A 6,000-nucleotide genomic window follows, 5' to 3' on the forward strand; every position below is an offset into this window, starting at 1 on the left:
TAAAATGAAAAATAACCACTGGAAGTCATTTACAAATCGACGATTTGGTTCTGCAGCTACCTTGTTGGTAATTGTGAGCAAGAAAAAGTCTTAGACACTCGGAAAGCTGTACCACTCAGAGTAAGGGTGTTTCTCAGACTCACTAGGGATCTCCAGAGGGGATTGTTCTGGCTTAGCTTTTCCTGACCCTGTGACTTCCTGCCTGGCTAAGGGCTGTCAGCTCATCTAGGGACAACCTCCAGTCACAGAGGTAAATGTTCAGAAATAAACACATTCCAGGAAAGGTGACTTAATAGCTTTCCATGGATTTCAAAATCACTTTCCAGCTACGTTAGACCAGAAAAAAAAAAGTTCTGATCATTTATGTTACCCAGATGTGAAGAAATCCAACAGCTTTCACTACTCATAAATTTAACAGCATTAAGCACCTGCTGGCTCTAAGCAACAACTCCTGCCAAGAAGGAAGCAAGGAGCTTTGTGATACGCTAATAGGCTCTTTCCAACCCATCCAAGCTGAGTTCAGGTCTCAGTCCTGCAGCTTCACACCCTCCCCAGCCTCCCAAGTGAGGTCCTGGGCCTCCCCACGCTGTAACCCTAGGGCTGGAACCACTGACTCTGCCAGTTCTGCACTGGATGCAGGCATTGGGATTTGACTATGTCTAAATCTCAAGAAACCCTGACTGTTAGGTAAATTAGTAAACAAGAGAGCCATCACAGCGAGTTCTGAGTAACAAAGGCTAAAAGCTTGAGAGCAGAAGCAAATTGTAATAGTTCCTTTTAATCTTTAATTATGAGCATCTGGACATGTCTTTAAATAGATGCAAAACCTTTAAAGCTATGCAGTCCACATAGCTGTATTTTCCCTGTGCCAAATCCATTAATCCATATGAATACTTGGGAATTAGCTTGCACAACTAGTTCCCTCATTTTGTTTCCTTGATGGAAAAGCTAATGAACATCAGCATAATAAATAACAACAGGGGACTCTGAAAGGAGTTGAGTCTACAACATGTTAGAGACCAAGCGAGGATTGCTCCATTCTCTGCTGACTACGATTGGACTAAAACCACAGCAAAGAAATGGTACACATGTCAAAATTGCAAGTGGTGTGTGGAATTTGGGTTCCTTGAACTTCCAAATAAATCTGGGCCTTCCTCTAGCTTCCCCTCCAGCCATCCCAGCTCAAGACTCCTAGATTTGTTTGACTATGCCCTGTGCTTCTTTTGGAAACTGAGAATTTTAGCCACGGGGCTGGAGGGAAACTATTGGAGACCACAATGCACCTGCGTTATCTTGTAAACCGTAAGGCCAATGGATCTCTTTCTAGGAAGACGTGGGTAGTTCTCTGAATCAGCTCACCACGTAGTTGTGGCCACTAGGAGCAAGAAGTGCATACTCTGAAGTCAAGCTCGACTCATTTTTACTCATCTTCACTTCAACCTGGTTGCTATTCTTTTTCTTATGATCAGGGAAATGAGTATCCAAAAGTCTACGCATACCGTATGCCAGGGACAGAGTTTGCACCTCGGGCATGCTTAACCTCATTCACCTTCCCGTTGGACCTTGCGATTCATGACCATGACCTTACTTATAGTTCTTAAGGCACTCTGTCTTTTGTTTGAAAGCATTTTGTTTTTCCTTATAAAAAGATGGGTTTCATTCTACCTCCTAAATGTTTAACTAAGTTTGTCATTCGAAAACACTTCTTTCTTGGTGACTAGAGCTTCAAGCACATCACTTTCCTGCTTTCTTCACATCGTTTCTTCATTGGAGGAATACAGCATGCCATGTCTTTGCTGTCCACACTGGAAATGGCAGTGGCAAGCACTGGTTTCCCGGTACAAACAGTATAAATTACACAAAGATCTAAGGTAGAAATGATTCGTGTACAGGGGGAAAAAGATGCAATGAGGTCAAAAGAAAAAAGAGGGTGTAAGTTTTGGATTTCCTTTGGAAATCCTAAGCATAGATGCTAATATTTGCAAATGCTAACATCACTACATACGCATCATATTCATTCAAACCTCATACTACCCTTGTGGGGAGGGAAAGACTCGGGGACAACTGAAGTACCCCAGGACTTCAGTACTGGGGACCCCAAAAGTATCCATTTGGACTGGAATCTAAATCCAGCCTGGTGTTTCTGAGATGACAAGTTTCAGTAGTTTTAAAATTATTCCTGTGAATAAGGATAGTACGGTCATTGTGCTTACCTAATAAAATGTTCTCTTTTTACTTCGGTTTCTTCATAGATTTAACTTGTCGTGATTTGCAACCAGTTGAAAGTAACAGCATTTATATCCAGTACTGTTCTCAGGATAATGAGATACGAGGAGGCTGCATTGGCAAGGCTGTTATTTAATGTGCTTTTCAGTAGAAGATTCTATATAAATTATCATCATTAATCATTCATGGAAAAATGATCCCTGTGTGGGTGGAGCTTTTTGAGGAAATATTATCTTCGGTTATTAAAGTATAAGTAAATTTGGATGCACAGGAGTTACAAACATGGAGCAGAAAAGGAATAAACTTAAGCAACAAATGAAATTCAAGCTACAGGAGTATTACCAGCAAAACTTCAAAGATGTGAATATTTAATTTCAATTTTTAGTTGAACTATGGAGAGAGAGTCCACCTGTTTCTCACTGCCCATGCGTACAATGACGAACACTGGCTCACACTGAACTGGAGGCAGGCACCTGCAGCCCCATCAGGTTTCCCACAGGGGTGGCAGAAATCCGAGCATTTGCGGCGTTAGCATTGTGTCCAAGATATTAGAGGCAGAGCTGAGACATAACCAGCGCTGGGCACTACACCCAACAGCTCCTCTTCACCAAATATTCAAGAAGAATGAGAGAAAAAAAGACCGAGATTATTTCCAGAGATTATTCCTCTGTTGGGTCCCTTCTCACGTGCTTACGAGAGGAAGCCTGGGGCAGGTCAAAGTTAAGAGCCAGGTGGACAAGACTAACTCAGTTTTCCACATGGGTAGAGGAGACCCAAACACTTCAGGAACGATTTGCTGTCTCACACACTGTCAGGAAACTGGATTCAGAAGCCAGAATTGGGGAGGAGCCTAGGTACTCTGGTATGGGTCATATGCATATTAGCCACCAGGAACACTGTCTTCCACTCATCATTGACTCTCACATTAACTTAATCATTGCAGAAATCCTGCATGCATCAAAAGGTCAAATGGGGGTCCTGGTGCGGTAGTCTAGTGCCTAAAGTCCTTGCCTTGAACATGCTGGGACCCCATATGGGCACTGGTTCTTCCCATACAGCCGCCTGCTTGTGGGCCTGGGAAAGCAGTCGAGGACGGCCCAAAGTTTTGGGACCCTGCCACCCGCGTGGGGGACCCTGAGGAAGTTCCTAGCTCCTGGCTTTGGATCAGCGCAGCTCCGGCCGTTACGGTCACTTGGGGAGTCAATCAGTGGATGGAAAATCTTCCTCTCTGTCTCTCCTCTTCTATGTATCTGTCTTTCTGATAGAAATAATAAGAAGAAAAAACTCTTCTAAATAAAGAAAGTTTCAGATAGGATGGATATTGTGCACAGAATGACGTCACCACTTAGGTATCTACATCCCATATTGATGCTTCTTTCTAGGTTTGAGTTCTGTCTCACTTTCTGACCCTGCTTCCTGCTAATACACACCCTGTGAGATAGCAAGAGATGACAGAACCTGTCACACACACGGTAAATAGAGTTGGATTTCCTGGCTCCCAACTTTGGCCACGAGGCAAGTTGAATCATGACAAGAGCTAGCTAAAGAAACGCTCTCAATTCCCTGATAATCATTGAATTTCTGATTTCCAGACCCTCCACACTTCAATACACTTGTAGACTTAAATAATAATCCTTGGGAAGTAGCACCTTCCCTGTGTCCCGCCTACAGAAGGAAAGCAACCTGGAGAATCCCCAGGAGGACACTCAACCCTGATCATATGACCTATCTCATTTAATTGTTCTTTTGGTAAGACGTTTTTTTCTGTGTTCACTTAGCCACTTTGTTCCCCCAACAATTAATTCGTTCTCCCAAACCATTTCTACGAGTATCATAAAATAGAATTCGTAACCGTTCACCCGCATATGGGGAAATAGATACAGCATGCCTTTCAAGAACCTGAGATTTCCCTTGCTGAATTTTTAATTAATAGCAAAGCTGCAGCAGGAGCTTAAGGGCCTGTCGTGTCATCACTCTGCTCCAGTTTGCCTTCCTACTGGAGCAGAGACATCTGGCAAATGCCTGGCTGCACTGGTGTTTTGCTTTCTCTTTTCAAGTATGTCTGGCAGTTCAAGGTGGCGTTTTTCTCTGATCTGAACCACTTTGTGCATGCATCAGGGTATGAAGCGCCTCAAGAGCCTCCAAGTGTTCCCATTAGAGGAAATAATATCAGGTGTGTGAGAAGATCCAGTGAAGAGATGCCCAGGTTCTCTACAAACGTGCACAAGAAATATGTGTCACCTGCCACGTGGGGAGAAAGGAACTTCTAGCTAAGAATGTGGACACAGGCAGCACAAAAATAAATAAATAAACAAATAAATTAGCAGTGAGATGAAAAGCTATCCACCACACACCCCCTCTCCTCTTGCTTTGTCCTTCATCCCCCAAGCAAGCTTACCTGCAGTGGGATGCTACAAACATCTTGCAAGTATCAGAGGCAGCACCGCGGGAGGTTGCCGGGGGAAACATCTGTGAAGGCAGATGCCTGGCGCTCCGCACATGTCTGCATCTCTGGGAAGTAGCACGCTTTCAGGATATCAGCTGGGAAACAAGCAAAGTACAAAGAATGTCAGAGTTTCCCACTGTGGTCCTGCACTTCTCTGCTCTGAATGAGCACCAGGGATGTTGACGTGTACGTTGGTTCTAGGGACTGGACCCCTGGGTTTCCAGTTAGGAAAACAACCAGAGGCGCACAGGGTGAGATGTATGTGGGCGTGCAGTGATGCATCCTGCTGAAAGTGGCTGGACAACAGGTACACGCTCTGGAAACTGAGTCACGGGACAGTGTCGTTGTCATGTGGACACTTAATCACACTAAGCCGATTATGGCATGCCTAGGTCAGACCGCCTGCTGGTGCACCTTGTCGATGCCGTCACTGACTGCGATATCACATGGCTGGATACACAAGTACACATTCGATAGGCATACTTTCACACAAAATTTATTCACAGTTTTTCAGAAAATTAACAACAGGCTACTTGTCAAGATTTTAGTAAGTAAAAGGAAACCTCCATTTTAATTTATAACACAGCAAAACTCCCCTCGCCTGACTTTTCCACATTATCTGAAATGTTGCCTTATCCACAGACAGGAATTGGTGACAATGATACTCCTTGTATAATGGAGACTAGGATACTGGGAAGACGTGGTACAGCAGGCATCTCTACTCCTGAATAAAAGGAGGACTTGCAGTGCAGCAGTTAAATATACCTTGACAATATGATACCAGATTTTCCACCTTTGTCTATACCTGCCGTGCCACAATACACTCAAATAGCAGAATATTAAACCTGAAATTGTTGTTGAAGGATTGTACTACTGTGATAAAACGGGGGGGAAATTGCGGGAGAGGCAAATGGGGAGGAAGAAAGGGGAATTGTGAAACCTCAGATCTTGCATCATGGAAAATAGTAACAACAATAGCAAGTTCAAGTATTCCCTGTTTGTCAACCTGGGAAGGAGCAGATGACGGGTCCGCCCGCTGCTCAGCTCCTTCGTCCTCACGTGGAGACTCAGAGATCCTGGCTCCTGTCCTCAACATGACCGAGCCCGGGCTGGGTGGCTCTTTGAAGAGTGAACCAACCGACAGGTGGAAGTCCCACCTCTCTCCCTTTCTCTCCTCTCTCTCTCTCTTTTCTTTCTTGTTGCCACTTTGCCTTTCAAATAAGGGAATAAAGAATATTATTTTTATAATATTCCTATTCTATTCCTATTCCTTCCTATTCTGCAGAGAACTCATACAACAAAAAACAATTTTTATCGGATTATTTGTT

The sequence above is a fragment of the Ochotona princeps genome, chromosome 1 (assembly GCF_030435755.1).
Source record: "Ochotona princeps isolate mOchPri1 chromosome 1, mOchPri1.hap1, whole genome shotgun sequence".
Taxonomy (NCBI): domain Eukaryota; kingdom Metazoa; phylum Chordata; class Mammalia; order Lagomorpha; family Ochotonidae; genus Ochotona; species Ochotona princeps.